Below are 21,912 nucleotides of genomic sequence, written 5' to 3'. Positions count from 1 at the left end.
AGTACTGTACAGTAGGAGTGATTATACTATACATGTTGATGAGAACTAGAACCCTCACAGTACTCTACAGTATGAGTGATTATACTATACATGTTGATGAGAACTAGAACCCTCACAGAACTCTACAGTATGAGTGATTATACTATACATGTTGATGAGAACTAGAACCCTCACAGTACTGTACAGTATGAGCGATTATACTAGACATGTTGATGAGAACTAGAACCCTCACAGTACTGTACAGTATGAGCGATTATACTATACATGTTGATGAGAACTAGAACCCTCACTGTACTCTACAGTATGAGTGATTATACTATACATGTTGATGAGAACTAGAACCCTCACAGTACTCTACAGTATGAGTGATTATACTATACATGTTGATGAGAACTAGAACCCTCACAGTACTCTACAGTATGAGTGATTATACTATACATGTTGATGAGAACTAGAACCCTCACAGTACTGTACAGTATGAGCGATTATACTAGACATGTTGATGAGAACTAGAACCCTCACAGTACTGTACAGCATGAGCGATTTTACTATACATGTTGATGAGAACTAGAACCCTCACAGTACTCTACAGTATGAGTGATTATACTATACATGTTGATGAGAACTAGAACCCTCACAGTACTCTACAGTATGAGTGATTATACTATACATGTTGATGAGAACTAGAACCCTCACAGTACTGTACAGTTTGAGTGATTATACTATACATGTTGATGAGAACTAGAACCCTCACAGTACTCTACAGTATGAGTGATTATACTATACATGTTGATGAGAACTAGAACCCTCACAGTACTGTACAGTATGAGTGATTATACTATACATGTTGATGAGAACTAGAACCCTCACAGTACTCTACAGTATGAGTGATTATACTATACATGTTGATGAGAACTAGAACCCTCACAGTACTCTACAGTATGAGTGATTATACTATACATGTTGATGAGAACTAGAACCCTCACAGTACTCTACAGTATGAGTGATTATACTATACATGTTGATGAGAACTAGAACCCTCACAGTACTGTACAGTATGAGTGATTATACTATACATGTTGATGAGAACTAGAACCCTCACAGTACTCTACAGTATGAGTGATTATACTATACATGTTGATGAGAACTAGAACCCTCGCAGTACTCTACAGTATGAGTGATTATACTATACATGTTGATGAGAACTAGAACCCTCGCAGTACTCTACAGTATGAGTGATTGTACTATACATGTTGATGAGAACTAGAACCCTCACAGTACTCTACAGTATGAGTGATTATACTATACATGTTGATGAGAACTAGAACCCTCACAGTACTGTACAGTATGAGCGATTATACTATACATGTTGATGAGAACTAGAACCCTCACAGTACTCTACAGTATGAGTGATTATACTATACTTGTTGATGAGAACTAGAACCCTCACAGTACTGTACAGTATGAGTGATTGTACTATACATGTTGATGAGAACTAGAACCCTCACAGTACTCTACAGTATGAGTGATTATACTATACATGTTGATGAGAACTAGAACCCTCACAGTACTCTAAAGTATGAGTGATTATACTATACATGTTGATGAGAACTAGAACCCTCACAGTACTCTACAGTATGAGTGATTATACTATACATGTTGATGAGAACTAGAACCCTCACAGTACTCTACAGTATGAGTGATTATACTATACATGTTGATGAGAACTAGAACCCTCACAGTACTGTACAGTATGAGTGATTATACTATACATGTTGATGAGAACTAGAACCCTCACAGTACTGTACAGTATGAGTGATTATACTATACATGTTGATGAGAACTAGAACCCTCACAGTACTCTACAGTATGAGCGATTATACTAGACATGTTGATGAGAACTAGAACCCTCACAGTACTCTACAGTATGAGCGATTATACTATACATGTTGATGAGAACTAGAACCCTCACAGTACTGTACAGTAGGAGTGATTATACTATACATGTTGATGAGAACTAGAACCCTCACAGTACTCTACAGTATGATTGATTGTACTAGACATGTTGATGAGAACTAGAACCCTCACAGTAGTGTACAGTATGAGTGATTATACTATACATATTGATGAGAACTAGAACCCTCACAGTACTGTACAGTATGAGTGATTATACTATACATGTTGATGAGAACTAGAACCCTCACAGTACTCTACAGTATGAGTGATTATACTATACATGTTGATGAGAACTAGAACCCTCACAGTACTGTACAGTAGGAGTGATTATACTATACATGTTGATGAGAACTAGAACCCTCACAGTACTCTACAGTATGAGTGATTATACTATACATGTTGATGAGAACTAGAACCCTCACAGTACTCTACAGTATGAGTGATTATACTATACATGTTGATGAGAACTAGAACCCTCACAGTACTGTACAGTATGAGCGATTATACTAGACATGTTGATGAGAACTAGAACCCTCACAGTACTGTACAGTATGAGCGATTATACTATACATGTTGATGAGAACTAGAACCCTCACAGTACTCTACAGTATGAGTGATTATACTATACATGTTGATGAGAACTAGAACCCTCACAGTACTGTACAGTATGAGTGATTATACTATACATGTTAATGAGAACTAGAACCCTCACAGTACTGTACAGTATGAGTGATTATACTATACATGTTGATGAGAACTAGAACCCTCACAGTACTCTACAGTATGAGTGATTATACTATACATGTTGATGAGAACTAGAACCCTCACAGTACTGTACAGTATGAGTGATTATACTATACATGTTGATGAGAACTAGAACCCTCACAGTGCTCTACAGTATGAGTGATTATACTATACATGTTGATGAGAACTAGAACCCTCACAGTACTCTACAGTATGAGTGATTATACTATACATGTTGATGAGAACTAGAACCCTCACAGTACTCTACAGTATGAGTGATTATACTATACATGTTGATGAGAACTAGAACCCTCACAGTACTGTACAGTATGAGTGATTATACTATACATGTTGATGAGAACTAGAACCCTCACAGTACTCTACAGTATGAGTGATTATACTATACATGTTGATGAGAACTAGAACCCTCACAGTACTCTACAGTATGAGTGATTGTACTATACATGTTGATGAGAACTAGAACCCTCACAGTACTCTACAGTATGAGTGATATTACTATACATGTTGATGAGAACTAGAACCCTCACAGTACTCTACAGTATGAGTGATTATACTATACATGTTGATGAGAACTAGAACCCTCACAGTACTGTACAGTATGAGCGATTATACTATACATGTTGATGAGAACTAGAACCCTCACAGTACTCTAAAGTATGAGTGATTATACTATACATGTTGATGAGAACTAGAACCCTCACAGTACTGTACAGTATGAGTGATTGTACTATACATGTTGATGAGAACTAGAACCCTCACAGTACTCTGCAGTATGAGTGATTATACTATACATGTTGATGAGAACTAGAACCCTCACAGTACTCTACAGTATGAGTGATTATACTATACATGTTGATGAGAACTAGAACCCTCACAGTACTCTACAGTATGAGTGATTATACTATACATGTTGATGAGAACTAGAACCCTCACAGTACTCTACAGTATGAGTGATTGTACAAGACATGTTGATGAGAACTAGAACCCTCACAGTACTCTACAGTATGAGTGATTGTACTAGACATGTTGATGAGAACTAGAACCCTCACAGTTGTGTACAGTATGAGTGATTATACTATACATGTTGATGAGAACTAGAACCCTCACAGTACTGTACAGTATGAGTGATTATACTATACATGTTGATGAGAACTAGAACCCTCACAGTACTGTACAGTATGAGTGATTATACTATACATGTTGATGAGAACTAGAACCCTCACAGTACTCTACAGTATGAGTGATTATACTATACATGTTGATGAGAACTAGAACCCTCACAGTACTCTACAGTATGAGTGATTGTACTATACATGTTGATGAGAACTAGAACCCTCACAGTACTCTACAGTATGAGTGATATTACTATACATGTTGATGAGAACTAGAACCCTCACAGTACTCTACAGTATGAGTGATTATACTATACATGTTGATGAGAACTAGAACCCTCACAGTACTGTACAGTATGAGCGATTATACTATACATGTTGATGAGAACTAGAACCCTCACAGTACTCTACAGTATGAGTGATTATACTATACATGTTGATGAGAACTAGAACCCTCACAGTACTGTACAGTATGAGTGATTGTACTATACATGTTGATGAGAACTAGAACCCTCACAGTACTCTGCAGTATGAGTGATTATACTATACATGTTGATGAGAACTAGAACCCTCACAGTACTCTACAGTATGAGTGATTATACTATACATGTTGATGAGAACTAGAACCCTCACAGTACTCTACAGTATGAGTGATTATACTATACATGTTGATGAGAACTAGAACCCTCACAGTACTCTACAGTATGAGTGATTGTACTAGACATGTTGATGAGAACTAGAACCCTCACAGTACTCTACAGTATGAGTGATTGTACTAGACATGTTGATGAGAACTAGAACCCTCACAGTTGTGTACAGTATGAGTGATTATACTATACATGTTGATGAGAACTAGAACCCTCACAGTACTGTACAGTATGAGTGATTATACTATACATGTTGATGAGAACTAGAACCCTCACAGTACTCTACAGTATGAGTGATTATACTATACATGTTGATGAGAACTAGAACCCTCACAGTACTGTACAGTAGGAGTGATTATACTATACATGTTGATGAGAACTAGAACCCTCACAGTACTCTACAGTATGAGTGATTATACTATACATGTTGATGAGAACTAGAACCCTCACAGTACTCTACAGTATGAGTGATTATACTATACATGTTGATGAGAACTAGAACCCTCACAGTACTGTACAGTATGAGCGATTATACTAGACATGTTGATGAGAACTAGAACCCTCACAGTACTGTACAGCATGAGCGATTTTACTATACATGTTGATGAGAACTAGAACCCTCACAGTACTCTACAGTATGAGCGATTATACTATACATGTTGATGAGAACTAGAACCCTCACAGTACTCTACAGTATGAGTGATTATACTATACATGTTGATGAGAACTAGAACCCTCACAGTACTCTACAGTATGAGTGATTATACTATACATGTTGATGAGAACTAGAACCCTCACAGTACTCTACAGTATGAGTGATTATACTATACATGTTGATGAGAACTAGAACCCTCACAGTACTCTACAGTATGAGTGATTATACTATACATGTTGATGAGAACTAGAACCCTCACAGTACTGTACAGTATGAGTGATTATACTATACATGTTGATGAGAACTAGAACCCTCACAGTACTCTACAGTATGAGTGATTATACTATACATGTTGATGAGAACTAGAACCCTCACAGTACTCTACAGTATGAGTGATTATACTATACATGTTGATGAGAACTAGAACCGTCACAGTACTCTACAGTATGAGTGATTATACTATACATGTTGATGAGAACTAGAACCCTCACATTACTCTACAGTATGAGTGATTATACTATACATGTTGATGAGAACTAGAACCCTCACAGTACTCTACAGTATGAGTGATTATACTATACATGTTGATGAGAACTAGAACCCTCACAGTACTGTACAGTATGAGTGATTATACTATACATGTTGATGAGAACTAGAACCCTCACAGTACTCTACAGTATGAGTGATTATACTATACATGTTGATGAGAACTAGAACCCTCACAGTACTGTACAGTATGAGTGATTATAATATACATGTTGATGAGAACTAGAACTCTTACAGTACTCTACAGTATGAGTGATTATACTATACATGTTGATGAGAACTAGAACCCTTACAGTACTGTACAGTATGAGTGATTATACTATACATGTTGATGAGAACTAGAACCCTTACAGTACTCTACAGTATGAGTGATTATACTATACATGTTGATGAGAACTAGAACCCTTACAGTACTGTACAGTATGAGTGATTATACTATACATGTTGATGAGAACTAGAACCCTCACAGTACTCTACAGTATGAGTGATTATACTATACATGTTGATGAGAACTAGAACCCTCACAGTACTCTACAGTATGAGTGATTATACTATACATGTTGATGAGAACTAGAACCCTCACAGTACTCTACAGTATGAGTGATTATACTATACATGTTGATGAGAACTAGAACCCTCACAGTACTGTACAGTATGAGCGATTATACTAGACATGTTGATGAGAACTAGAACCCTCACAGTACTGTACAGCATGAGCGATTTTACTATACATGTTGATGAGAACTAGAACCCTCACAGTACTCTACAGTATGAGCGATTATACTATACATGTTGATGAGAACTAGAACCCTCACAGTACTCTACAGTATGAGTGATTATACTATACATGTTGATGAGAACTAGAACCCTCACAGTACTCTACAGTATGAGTGATTATACTATACATGTTGATGAGAACTAGAACCCTCACAGTACTCTACAGTATGAGTGATTATACTATACATGTTGATGAGAACTAGAACCCTCACAGTACTCTACAGTATGAGTGATTATACTATACATGTTGATGAGAACTAGAACCCTCACAGTACTGTACAGTATGAGTGATTATACTATACATGTTGATGAGAACTAGAACCCTCACAGTACTCTACAGTATGAGTGATTATACTATACATGTTGATGAGAACTAGAACCCTCACAGTACTCTACAGTATGAGTGATTATACTATACATGTTGATGAGAACTAGAACCGTCACAGTACTCTACAGTATGAGTGATTATACTATACATGTTGATGAGAACTAGAACCCTCACATTACTCTACAGTATGAGTGATTATACTATACATGTTGATGAGAACTAGAACCCTCACAGTACTCTACAGTATGAGTGATTATACTATACATGTTGATGAGAACTAGAACCCTCACAGTACTGTACAGTATGAGTGATTATACTATACATGTTGATGAGAACTAGAACCCTCACAGTACTCTACAGTATGAGTGATTATACTATACATGTTGATGAGAACTAGAACCCTCACAGTACTCTACAGTATGAGTGATTATACTATACATGTTGATGAGAACTAGAACCCTCACAGTACTGTACAGTATGAGCGATTATACTAGACATGTTGATGAGAACTAGAACCCTCACAGTACTGTACAGCATGAGCGATTTTACTATACATGTTGATGAGAACTAGAACCCTCACAGTACTCTACAGTATGAGCGATTATACTATACATGTTGATGAGAACTAGAACCCTCACAGTACTCTACAGTATGAGCGATTATACTATACATGTTGATGAGAACTAGAACCCTCACAGTACTCTACAGTATGAGTGATTATACTATACATGTTGATGAGAACTAGAACCCTCACAGTACTCTACAGTATGAGTGATTATACTATACATGTTGATGAGAACTAGAACCCTCACAGTACTCTACAGTATGAGTGATTATACTATACATGTTGATGAGAACTAGAACCCTCACAGTACTGTACAGTATGAGTGATTATACTATACATGTTGATGAGAACTAGAACCCTTACAGTACTCTACAGTATGAGTGATTATACTATACATGTTGATGAGAACTAGAACCCTCACAGTACTGTACAGTATGAGTGATTATACTATACATGTTGATGAGAACTAGAACCCTTACAGTACTCTACAGTATGAGTGATTATACTATACATGTTGATGAGAACTAGAACCCTTACAGTACTGTACAGTATGAGTGATTATACTATACATGTTGATGAGAACTAGAACCCTCACAGTACTCTACAGTATGAGTGATTATACTATACATGTTGATGAGAACTAGAACCCTCACAGTACTCTACAGTATGAGTGATTATACTATACATGTTGATGAGAACTAGAACCCTTACAGTACTCTACAGTATGAGTGATTATACTATACATGTTGATGAGAACTAGAACCCTCACAGTACTCTACAGTATGAGTGATTATACTATACATGTTGATGAGAACTAGAACCCTCACAGTACTCTACAGTATGAGTGATTATACTATACATGTTGATGAGAACTAGAACCCTCACAGTACTCTACAGTATGAGTGATTATACTATACATGTTGATGAGAACTAGAACCCTCACAGTACTCTACAGTATGAGTGATTATACTATACATGTTGATGAGAACTAGAACCCTCACAGTACTCTACAGTATGAGTGATTATACTATACATGTTGATGAGAACTAGAACCCTCACAGTACTGTACAGTATGAGTGATTATACTATACATGTTGATGAGAACTAGAACCCTCACAGTACTCTACAGTATGAGTGATTATACTATACATGTTGATGAGAACTAGAACCCTCACAGTACTGTACAGTATGAGTGATTATAATATACATGTTGATGAGAACTAGAACCCTTACAGTACTCTACAGTATGAGTGATTATACTATACATGTTGATGAGAACTAGAACCCTTACAGTACTGTACAGTATGAGTGATTATACTATACATGTTGATGAGAACTAGAACCCTTACAGTACTCTACAGTATGAGTGATTATACTATACATGTTGATGAGAACTAGAACCCTTACAGTACTGTACAGTATGAGTGATTATACTATACATGTTGATGAGAACTAGAACCCTCACAGTACTCTACAGTATGAGTGATTATACTATACATGTTGATGAGAACTAGAACCCTCACAGTACTCTACAGTATGAGTGATTATACTATACATGTTGATGAGAACTAGAACCCTCACAGTACTCTACAGTATGAGTGATTATACTATACATGTTGATGAGAACTAGAACCCTCACAGTACTCTACAGTATGAGTGATTATACTATACATGTTGATGAGAACTAGAACCCTCACAGTACTCTACAGTATGAGTGATTATACTATACATGTTGATGAGAACTAGAACCCTCACAGTACTCTACAGTATGAGTGATTATACTATACATGTTGATGAGAACTAGAACCCTCACAGTACTCTACAGTATGAGTGATTATACTATACATGTTGATGAGAACTAGAACCCTTACAGTACTCTACAGTATGAGTGATTATACTATACATGTTGATGAGAACTAGAACCCTCACAGTACTCTACAGTATGAGTGATTATACTATACATGTTGATGAGAACTAGAACCCTCACAGTACTCTACAGTATGAGTGATTATACTATACATGTTGATGAGAACTAGAACCCTCACAGTACTCTACAGTATGAGTGACTATACTATACATGTTGTTGATGGTTTTTGTTGTTGTAGTTATTATTGCAGCCCTGGAATTTCAGGAATTTGTTTCTTGTTTCAACTTTTTATTTTCCATAAGTAAATTACTACATGCAACGATATAGAAAAAATAAAGGCTATTGAAGCAAATTGCTGCATTTCTTATTCATTCTTGTTACATATTTTAGTACAGTCAATAAAGTGAAAAGGTGTTATTCTTATTCTATAATGAAATACTGATTTATGTGAAAAATCATTCAGAGAAAAGTTCATCATTTATGTAATGCTCCCTGTTGTTAGTGTTTTTTAGATCAATGTGTGATGAGTGACAATGTACGCTTTCTGAGTGAGAATTGTTGCCAGTGTTATAGTCGAACGAGCTTATTCTGAGACATGTATGAAGTGTTTTGGTGGTCTGAGTGAGTTTTGGAGGTGAGATTAACTGTTTGGCCAAGATGCATGTTGTTAATGCAGACTGTGTGAAGAGTTTTGAAATAGTGGCTTCAGTATTGACCGATGCTTGTTAGCAATTGAAAAAAACTGAGAGTAGACACATGGCAAATATCACGAGTAACTCATTCTACCAACTGATTGAAAACTCTGATTGAGCTATTAGAACCCTCTGCGTGTCTCCACAGCCTTGGTACACCCCACATTGATGTGTTGTCGACTCCCCATGTGCAAGGATCTCAAGAGTAAGTTAGTTACTCCACAACAGGTCACATAACTACTGAATATCTACCTGCAGAGACATTTCTCCTCCAGAGTTACAACTCCATTGAATGTAAAGGGCAGCCCGACTTCTATTCTGAAAATATTTTGCAGGGTGGCCTACATAGCTCTATCTGTGTGCTGTGTGCTGTTGCTGGGCAGGGGGAGCCATTTTCCTCAGGTTCCAGTGCATGATGGGAAACAGTGGTTGGCGCCAGACAGTGTCAGGGCCCAGTAGCAATCTAATCACTCCAGTCTCAGCAGGGAGCTCAGCCACCACAGCCACTCTGGATGGACTCAGGCTGCAGGTAGTAAAAGCCTGCTTTACCCCACCCACCACTTGATCAATGAGTGCTAAGGTTCAGGAAAGAGAAGGAAAGTGTGTGTGTCTGTCTGTCTGTGCTTGTGCTTGTGCGTGTGCATGTGTGTGTGTGTGACATGGGAGTGCAAGGCTGAGCTGAGAGGATGAGGAAGGAGGAGATGGGAAATGGGAGTGTGATGTTTTTAAGTAAAATATATTTGCCGTCAGGTATTGATCAGGTGATCAATTTAAGCAATTAACGGTTGAAACAAGTTTGCTGAGCCACCGTTATTCTCTCCTCACAGCACTCAACGCACAATGCATTGCAGAGCCTCATATGAAAAATGAACGAGGATCCCTTTCATTGGGAATACATCAAGTGCAGAATTACAAGAGGGATGCAGCTCTCACACTCCAAAGACTCAAGGCTCACACCTACTGGTTATGTTGTGTTCTCTCTGACACATGGACTACTCTTTGGCCCTAATAGAAAAATAGGGCTAGGAGAAGTCATATGCCGTATCTGTGAGAGAGAGGGTGAGAAAGAGAGAGGTAGAGAGATAGTGAGAGTGAGGTAGAGAGGTAGTGAGAGAGAGGTAGAGAGATAGTGAGAGAGAGGTAGAGAGGTAGTGAGAGCGAGCTAGAGAGATAGTGAGAGAGAGCTAGAGAGATAGTGAGAGAGAGGTAGAGAGATAGTGAGAGAGAGAGAACAATAGACAGGGAGAGAGAGAGAGGGTGTGTGTGTGCTTGCGTGCATGCTTGCTTCTCTCTATTCAGCTCATCTCTTTTTTTATTGAATTAAAAAAGCGGATGTAGTAAAAAGTTGATTTTAATTACCCTGGGCATTATTTCACTGGACTGCTGTTCAGAGGTATTAAAATTCTCCACAGTAATTAGCCAGCAGAGTAAATTGATATGGAAGATATTAAATCAATGATAATTTCATAGTGAGCACATTATATGTGAAATGGCTGTAGTGAAAGTCTGCTAGATAGATTAATAAGATTACATTTTTTAGTTGTGGGATAAAGTTTCCTTTACGCTTTAATGCCACAAAACCCAGAGCTTTGGCAAGAAACTATTTTTTATCCAATACCCTTTATCCTTTTGTTTTGGATTTGAAATGATCTGAGAATCTCAAGAATGGGGCAATATCAGTCCTTGGAGACACAAATGAGTGATTAGCACTTGACAGGCTGCGGGTCATATCAAAGTGTTGACGAAGTGACTTAGAAAATTAATGGTTTCTGAGATGTGAGCGAGAAGCTCAGAATTCTCAGTCACTCTCTCTCCTGTCCTCAATCTCAGGCTATTTGAATGTATTGTGGCTTTGGATATTGAAGCACGAATGAGCAATGGATATGCCATTACATTTCCTTGTCACCGAGATGAGATTGTAAACTGCATTCCGACACACACAGGAAGAATATGACGCACTCTGAAGCAAAGCTAGAGTGATGTGATTGGAACTAACATTAAAGGGAGGGAGAAGCACAAGATCTAAGGCGTGAATAGAACCTTGTGGTCCAGAGACGGGCACGTTAGCAAGAAAGCTAGCTCCCTTGGGTGAGTGGTAATTGTGCTTATGCCCCAGTCATTACAATACAATCGGGTTAGTGTGTAATGTTAATGCAGTATGAAAAACGTAACCATCTCTGGTTGCTATGCTGCTGTAGTTGGCAAATAAACACACATCCGTCTGCACATACATATGCATACACGCGAGATATTCAATAATCCAGTCGTTTTTAGAAGGCCTAATATATTTTGTTCTGCCTGAAATGAGGCTGTGCTCCATGGCTAATTGCTTCTCTTTCCAGGTGTCTGCTCCTACATGACTGGGCCACTGTGCTATTAAACAGGCTCATTAAAACCTCATGTAGTATCAAGCCTCTCTCCACCTGGACGCGATCGCCTTCGGCTGCTCATCTCTAGACCTTAGCCATTATACAGTACATTCGGAAAGTTACGGCCTTATTCTAAAATGGATGAAATCTTTTTTTTCCCCCCTATTCAATCTACACACAATACCCCGTAATGACAAAGCAAAAACAGGTTTAAGAAGTTTGCAAATGTATTATTAAAAAAGGGTTGTTGTCCTGTTGGGTCGTTGTCCTGTTGGAAGGCGAACCTTCGCCCCAGTCTGAGGTCCTGAGCGCACTAGAACAGGTTTTCATCAAGGATCTCTCTGTACTCTCCTCCGTTCATCTTTCCCTCGATCCTGACTAGTCTCCCAGTCCCTGCCACTGAAAAACATCTCCACAGCATGATGCTGCCACCACCGTGCTTCACCGTAGGGATGGTGTCAGGTTTTCTACAGACGTGATGCTTCACATTTAGGCCAAAGACTTCAATCTTGGATTCATCAGACCAGAAAATCTGAGAGTCCTTTAGGTGCCTTTTGGAAAACTCCAAGCGGGCTGTCATGTGCCTTTTACTGAGGTGGCCTGATTGGTGGAGTGCTGCAGAGATGGTGTCCTTCTGGAAGGTTCTTCCATCTCCACAAAGGAACTCTAGACCTCTGTCAGTGACAATCGGTCACCTCTCTGACCAAGGCCCTTCTTCCCCCGATTGCTCAGTTTGGCCGTACGTCAGCTCTAGGAAGAGTCTTGGTGGTTCCAAATTCTTCCATTTAAGAGTGATGGAGGCCACTGTGTTCTTGGGGACCTTCAATTCTGAAGACATTGTTTGGTACCCTTCCTCAGATTTGTGCCTCGATACAATCCTGTCTCGGAGCTCTACGGACAATTCCTTCGACCTCATGGCTTGGTTTTTGCTTTGACATACACTGTCAACTGTGGGACCTGATTTACACAGGTGTTTGCCTTTCCAAATCATGTCCAATAAATTGAATTTACCACAGGTGGACTCCAATCAGGTTCGCTTTGTCATTATGGGGTATTGTGTGTAGATTGGTGAGAAGAAAAACATATTGAATACATTTTAAAATAAGGTAACGTAACAAAATGTGGAAAAGGTCAAGGGGTATGAATACTTTCCGAATGCACTGTAAAGTATGTAGAGGCAGGCATGGCTACTGTAGGTGTGCACTCTCCTCACATGGGACACACATTCCTGTTCTATTAGTCTGAGAACAAATTTGATTGCACAATAAATCCTGGCCATGTTTCCAAACAGTCAAAGCAAACATATTCCACATAAGAAAACACTGTGATGAGGTATAATGAGAATTAAACAATGCAGGGTACCACAGCGCTCCTCTACTGTCCACAATGGATGCAGTACCTCTCCAATTTCATAGCTACATATTGATGAAAGCCATTGATTGAAAAAGGAGTCAATTTGCCTAGCTTGTGCCATAGGCCGGCACTATACTGCAGCGTTAAGGATCTGTATATTGCACCTGTGGCTATAGTCTAGACTAGTCTGTGTTAGTGGGTCTAACTGGTATCCTTGGAGATCATGGCCATGATGGTCTGCTGGGGTGGGATGAGGGTCGGGAGGAGGATCACTGACCTTTATCCTGCAGGCTCTCACAGGGGAAGCGAGAGGAGAAAATGGGGTGCCCTCTTGTTCATTAGCCAGAGCAGCCATTTGTCCACGTCTTGGCGTAATAGTGAGACTACCTCCAGGCCACTGGAGCCCTGCTGATGGATGGCGGCGGTTGAGAATGGAAGCATCAATCGTCTATAGGGCCCTATCATGGTCCCATCATCCTCCCACTAGGCCGACACTGAGTGACACCGCAGGGACGGCCTTACCTTGTCCCCGGCAACCATTTGTTTTGTCTACCGTTGACCTGGCTCTAAGTGGGAGGATGGAGCATGGAGAACCAAGCAGCGTTGGACTAAGTGCACCTTAGAAAATGGTTGACCGAGGAAGCACGTGAGAGGAATGCTTATTGCTTATAGTACATGCATGGTCAAGTAGACACATTGGTAAAAGATTATCTCACACATTACACATTTTTGATTTCGCATTGATCCTCGTTCAACTAAGCGCGCGGTCACAAAAGAAGACGAAAGCAGTTTAGATTGAACTGCATATCAACCTTTCATCAACCAACCAGTAGGGACTTGACAATCTATGTATTTCCATGTACTATTTCTGAGTAATTTCTAATGGATAACGAGGCTGTTAGCCAGCAATAAAGGCAGACAGCTCAAGAGAGTATTATGCTCCACATTAATCTCCCCTCTGCAGATCATAGACACCTCTATTGCCTCTGTTGGAAATATGATCTGGAGGGTTGTGCCCGCTGTTGTGATTTACGAGCCGGAGGGAAAGGTAATCATGACCTCTCTTCCACACCCAGTGTCTTGTCTCCTCGCTGATTACTCTCCGATGTACAATGTCAGCAATGATGGTGTTATTGTTTTGATTTCTTGCCATCGAGAATCTCCTTTAACCAGGGGTGACCGACCCATCATTGCATTCATCTTTAGAACAACAGCATATTTACTGAGTACTTTCACTGTTGCCAGCTCATATCATTACCGCACACCTGTGTAATGGATGCAACAACATTATTTTCTGTAATGATGTCAACCATGGCCTATTTCAGAATGCATAAAACTAAGCTTGTCGGCTCCAGACACTGACTAATGTGGGTCGTAACCCACTCTACGGGAGAGTATGGGTATATGTGCACATTGAAGCTTAGAGCTTAGTGTTAAAAAAAACTCAGTCCCACTTTAAACAAACAACTACTGTATTCATAAAGGTTTTGGAGCAGGAGCTGCTATATCACATTTTATACAGCAAGACAAACATACATTATTTGTGAAGAATATGTCATGAGTAATGCTCTCTAAAGCCTTTATAACTAGCTGTTTGTTTAAGTTATGACCAAATGCTCCAACCTCTCCAATATTGTACATTAAGGGGAAAGAGAGAAGGAAAAAGAGAAGGAGGATGGTCGAGGTGAAACCGATGGCTGGGCTCGGCAGCCATACTCAGTAGGAGTGAGGGTGGGATCAATAGTGGAGGAGACTACTGAGGGTCAGTGGGCAGCTAGATCACAACAGAACAGCCAGCAGCCCTGAGGAGGTATTGAGGGCCTGCCAGCTCACTGAGAAGGGCTAGCAAGGCCTCACTGCATGTGGATCAAACCGTCATCAAAAGGGGATTAGGACCAAAGCTGTGGTGGTGATGGCCACACACCTTAATTCACACAGAGGGACATATGATTGTAGACCTGATGAACAGACAGTTCAACTAATCCAAATGTTATACCATACTCTAGGACATCCTGAATATCTGAGAGTAAGCCTTTGTTTGTTAACAAAACATTATACATACTGTATAATTTCATTACACATGTGTTATATCATTTATTTCCATTACGCAATTGCAGGGCACCACTCTAACCAATCATGAGGCAAAAATAAATATAGTGAACAAACAATGATACAGAAACTCTTTTCCCATCTGCATTGGTATTTCCAGCAAATTTAACCTACACATCATTACTAGTTAATGAACTCACATTTATGCATGCATAGTTTTTATATATCAACAGTTAGCCTAGCGGTTAGTGTGTAGGGCCAGTAATGGAAAGGTCCCTGGTTTGAATACCTGAGCTGACAAAGTGAAAATCTGTTGATGTGCCCTTGAGCAAGGCACTTAACCCTAATTTGCTCCAGGGGCGCCGAACTACTATAGCTGTAAAACAACACATTTCACTGCACCTATCCAGTGCCACCCCATTGAGTTTGGTTTACGCATTCATTTCATGCCTATTGCGGATGGGAAATGCCACCCTTTCTGCATGAGTTCTGCCCACATCTGAAGACACACAGCCCACGTTGCACTGAACAAAAACCATAAGAGTTCATCAACCCGACTAGGCTACTGAGTGGGGCCCGTACATTTCCTCTTTAACAGTCCCAGAAGAGGATTACAAAACAATGAAAAAAGAAACCCTAGCCAATTACAACAGTACAGTATGGGCTGCAGCCGCAATGCTGTAGATTTACGGTTCACACAGAGTCTATTTTTATCTTAATGCTGACAGCAACCATCCCACTGTTCATACAACGGTGATCGAGATAATTGGGGTGCCATTTATCCACGGTCTCGCTCAAAGACTTAGACATTTTCCCCAATGATGCCTCATAGAGCAATGATGGTAGTAACAGTACGCAATCTATCCATTTTCTCCCCTTGCAATTCTCCATTTAAAATCTGGATAGTGCCCCAGCATGGGGACACTCTTTACAGAAGTTGAATCAGAGGGCGACATTTACAAACCCTGAAAACAGGGAGGAGACTGAAACTAGTGAGTGTGGCTATTTCAGGTTTATTTCCATGTGGGGTAGTTCCGACCAGTTATTTAACATGTGCCTAGTCTTCAGCTTTGATGGAATGAAGGGAAGGCTGGGAGAATCTCCCTTGAGCTATCGCTGCGTGTGTATTGTGTTTGACAGCTTGCTGGATGCCAGACTCTATGGATCAAAGCAGGCTGTAACAGTGAAGCTAATCCATTATAACCTGATCTGCCTCACAAAAGAGCAAGACTAGGGCCCTGTTAGGTCCCTACCTTCTCACTGACTCCAACTTCACAGCTGCCTCAAATGTTAACAGACACAACAGGACTGCACAGCTCTCACTTATCACACTGTGGGATAGTCAAGGGCATGAACCGTTGTTGAGTTGGACTGGGGAGGTGTGGTCTTGACTGGGGAGGGAACGAAGAGAGAGCAGATCCGTACGCCTCAGAATGTCTATTCCACCATAACGGGCTACTCTGTTCTAATTCTCACCCTACTGACAGAGAGCCCGCTCTGGGCAAGGCACAGAACACCAGACAGCCTGAAGTAGCCAGGTACAAATGTATTTTGGTTGGCACCAGCCATGTCCACCTAATCCCACCCATGGGCTACGGGTTGGAACACACACACACACACACACACACACACACACACACACACACACACACACACACAAGCACACGAACAAACACACAAAAGCACACGAACAAACACACACATACAAGCACACGAACAAACACACATGCACACGCAAACATGTGCACACACACACACACACACACACTGCTAGAAATGTGTCAACATGTTTTTTTCTGAGCTACAGCAATACATAAACAATAACCTAGACTGAAACAAACACACAAACAAACACACACAAAAAAAACACACGCACACACACACACACACAGTTCAGTCCCTCCCCAAGGAGGCACAAACTCTAACACCAGGCAACAAAAAGCAGCCTTCAGCTATTGACTGGTCAAAAAAGGCATCTGGGCTTTTTATGAGGTTTACAATGAAACCTGCAGATTGCACAAATTAGACCAAAAGGAAATCATAGACCATATGAATGAAAATAAATACATTGAATTGTTTTATTATAGGCCTATCTTGTGTCTATTAGTCTACAGGGTCTGAATATTATTGATAGCCTTTCATATTCAGTTCACCAATAGTCATCCTCTATGCCACATACAAACCCATCCATATTTGGCACTAGAATAGGCCACCGCAGGTGCTCGCTGGCCTAGAGGCAAGGCTGTCACAATGCAGACCAAAATGCTAATTAGTGCACGTTAGACACACGTCATATTTCAGAGAGGCTATCAGATTTGTGTCAGATTTGACCTTCAAATCGAATGACGCCCTAATCGCTGATGCATGAAGATTGCCGATGTAGCTGTGTTTTAATGACATTGTAGCTTAGATAGAAGCATACTCACTACATGTCGTACATGAGAGTATGTAGGCTAGGTGCTGAGTGGCTTTGTGTCTGTGTGTGAGGCCGTCTCTGTGAGAATAAGTGTGTGGGTGTGAAGTGATATAAAGTAAAGCACCTTGTAATGTTCCATATGACCGTTATCGTTGCACGCACTTCGCCCGAGTCACTGCTATCTATTATCTCTTGTTAGTTTATGCAGCAGATAACGAATATACTAATGACTGTTCATTTGATCATGATGCAGCGTAAAACACATTATATCAGCGCCCTCCAGCTCTCAAAACCGTGAAGTTTCACGGATACCGTTCCGGGAGCTCTCCATTGTGTTGAGAGTCCGTACATACAGCCAATCCGTCTTGTGAATTGAATGTTAACGTTTAGAGAGCTGTCCATGGTGCTGAAAAGTATTACCCAGCCACTTCGGCCAGCGGTAAACAGTGCTAGTTCTGATTTCAGCGTAGCCTTACCAACCACATTCCTTGCTGTTTCTTTCGCCCCTAAGCAGTATTGTACAGGACTATAATAGCTATTCACTGCAAGAATGTTGATGACACAGAAGCAAATTAAATATCCCTAAAGTGTGTTCTCAATCCAACAGAGCCAACGCATTCCAGTGCGGTCAGAATTGCAGGCAGCCACCAAGCACAAATTTCGTAAATGACACCAATTAGGCCTAAACATGTTTTAGTGTTACTCTATTTTGTACATCATTGAGACACTGCATGAAATATGTTGCATTGATAACGTAAATATGCTATACAAAACACACATTAACATACTAATGCATTATTGGTTAGAATGGAAAACATACTCATTCGTGCACAAATCGGTTATATTTAATCAAATGAATGTCAAATTTTAGATTGCATATGTTGGCACAACGATGGCGTTGCAGGCTATTGTCGGTAGGGCATGTCGGTAATGTCGGTAATTCTTCAACTAATAAAAATGCAGCAACGTTCAGGGAGGGCTGTTCTCATGCGAAATTGCATCCCAAGTGGCAGAAACCGACGTTTAATTTTCGAACACATTTTAAATATGATTAATGCATGATCAATTAGCCTACCTTTTTGGTTTGAGCCCTCTCTCCGGTCCCTCAAAGTCGAAAGATCCCGCTGTCGAACGCACGGTGCCTGGCGATCAGCGTCCAACTTTGCGCTTCTGTCCTCACAGAGAGGGATCCGCTCTTGCCCAGGGTGAAACTGAGGCGGCGGAGGGTTGCTCTATAGCAACGCCAGTCGGGCAGCGCAGGGAAATGTCTGAGCGCGAAAAGACGCACACCCAGACAGGAGACAAGCTTCAGGTACCGCCAACGGTCACAGGTATAGCAAACACTCACTGGAAAACACACAGGGATAACAAATCTATCATTGAAATACTGGAAAGCTACTATTATAAGGTGGTTTTAGTCAATCTCTTCGGTTTCATCTGTGCTGGGTAGCAATGCCTCTTCCCACCTCTGTTGCAATGCACAATGTCCTTGAATAACATGCTGATCACATTTATCCAATGGTCCCTGGCACGACGTTCTTTTGAAACGTGATGTTTTCCGTTCCCCGAAATATCCAAGAAATCATACAATTGTTAGAAACACACTCCAGTGAATTGAGACAGACGGTACGTTTATCCAAAAACAATCACTCGTGCATTTTGGAGAAAGATTATGCAGTAACCTTTAACTTTGTCCACAATACAAGGTGCAGGCGTGTCCAGCGTTGCTCCAAAATCCATAGCTGGGTTCCTACAACCTCCTACAAACCTATCATTTTTTTATCCATCTATTGAAAATAAAACAATAGCCTATCAAGTGAAGGAGTATCCTTTATCAAGGAATTACAGAGCTGTCGCTTGATATACGTCTCAATTAGGTTATTGGGCGAATGACAAAAGACGTTGAATGATTTACTCGACAATTCGCCCGGATGGCTTCTGTGGATCACCCCTAGGTGAGCGAGCGGGTGGGGTGAGATGCAATCTCAGCTCGGGACTTGCAGCGGCACGCCCAGTCCGGTGTCCCTCTTCCTCAATCCCTCCAGCGAGTATTTTCCGCGTCGCTCTCTGTAGGCCTACTTTCTGACCAAGTAAGTAGCTTGCAGAGAGAAACTCATCTTATCCACCTCCATGTCTTCATGTGAAAACCTTGAATTTAGTTAAAAGAGGTTGCATTGGGAATGTCATGTAATAGGTTTCACTAAAACATCAGATGCAGAGAGGGAGGGAAACGGAGATGTGCACGGGAGGGAGGGAGTGATGCACTCACTGGTGGCTATGCACTTGTGAATTTAAATGAGCTATGCACTTGTGCATTTAAATGAGCTATGCACTTGTGCATTTAAATGCATTTAAATTCAGCTTTTTAATGTGTAGCCTAATAATGATCCCAGTCCCTTATGATTTTAAATCATGATGTTTCCTTGGTCCTTGTAGGCCCCCACTAAGACTTGATTGTGATGATTAGGCCCAGGCTATATCACTGTCAACATATATCGCTAATTGTTATTAATACCATTACATTAAGTCTGTAATATTTCATTATTGCATTATTCTATTTATAGGCCTGGCAAAGGGTATCATGTCTCACCCAGGAGAGGTTGGCACAGGAGGCTAGATTATTTCCAAGGTGCAGGATTTAGTGAATAAAGTTGTAGAAAGTAGCTTAATCATGGACTAATGCAGTGCTCAAGACCAAATATGTGCAGATAGAAATACTCCTCAGATATTTTATTTCATTTCATGAAACATGGGACCAGCACTTCACATGTTGCGTTATATATATATATATCTATATACAATGAACAAAATTATAAACGCAACACGTGAAGTGCTGTTTTATGAGCTGAAATAAAAGATCTGGGGAGTATTTCTGTCTGTAATAAAGCCTCTTTGTGGGGAAAAACAACGTCTGATTGGTTTGGCCTGGCTCCCCAGTGGGTGGGCCTGGCTCCCAAGTTGGTGGGCCTATGCCCTGCCTGGCCCACACATGGCTGCCTCCCTGCCCAGTCATGTGAAGTCCATAGATTAGGGCCTAATTACTTTTTTTCAATTGACTGATTTCCTTATATGAACTGTAACTCAGCAAAATATTAGAAATTGTGAAATTGTTGCATGTTGCATTTATATTTTTGTTCAGTGTATATTTGTTATTCTAATTTTTTTTCATAAGAAAAGACACATCGGCATAGTGTCACTTTGCACTTAAGAAGTAGTAAGAATACATTTACTTAAGTCATCCCAAACTTGACATAACATAGCCTCCCATATACATGTCTGTTTCCCTACTTCTCATCAGAAGAGAGAAACCAATTGACTTAAAGGCCCAGTGCAGTCAAAAACTAGATTTGCCTTTGTTTTATAAAGATTTCCACACTGTGTGGTTGGACTAATACTCTGAAAATATGGTAATGCCCTTTTATTGTAAGAGCTATTTAAAAAGACTGCCTGAAATTTCACCCTGTTTTGGTGGAATGGAGTTTTGGCCTGCCTGGTGACATCACCAGGCGATTAAATTAGTTAATAGATCAATACAAACAAAAGTTCCAAACCTCTCTGCCAATAACAAACAGCTAGTTTTAAGCTTTCCCATCTCAACTCAGACCACTCCCAGACAGTCCTAGAAACATTCTTGCTGGAGGAATTGCTCTTTTGACCATTTTAAATAAAATCAATCAGGTTAAGGTATTTTTTTTGTTACCCAGAAATGATTTGATAGTGAGAAACAGCTGCATTGGACTTTTAAATAGCCTCTGTGTCAGGAAGCCCTTGTTAGCGGAATATGCTATCCCCACATATAAACAGCTGGCGTCAGA

At 40.2% G+C, this 21,912-nt stretch overlaps 1 protein-coding gene across 1 annotated transcript in view; it reads right to left on the bottom strand.

Moving 5' to 3' along the window:
• LOC115163021 (leucine-rich repeat and fibronectin type III domain-containing protein 1-like protein) overlaps positions 1-20,017 on the bottom strand; it is a 132,438-nt gene extending 112,421 nt beyond the window's left edge. Inside the window, exon 1 of the mRNA XM_029714597.1 lies at positions 19,173-20,017. The gene's annotated coding sequence lies outside the window, so the exon portion shown is untranslated. The remainder of the gene's footprint in view (positions 1-19,172) is intronic.
• Between the last annotated feature and the right edge of the window lie 1,895 nt (positions 20,018-21,912).

The sequence above is a fragment of the Salmo trutta genome, chromosome 26 (genome assembly GCF_901001165.1).
Source record: "Salmo trutta chromosome 26, fSalTru1.1, whole genome shotgun sequence".
Taxonomy (NCBI): Eukaryota; Metazoa; Chordata; class Actinopteri; order Salmoniformes; family Salmonidae; genus Salmo; species Salmo trutta.
Note: the sequence above shows the minus strand (reverse complement) of the source record. Positions and strands in the feature narration are given on the sequence as shown.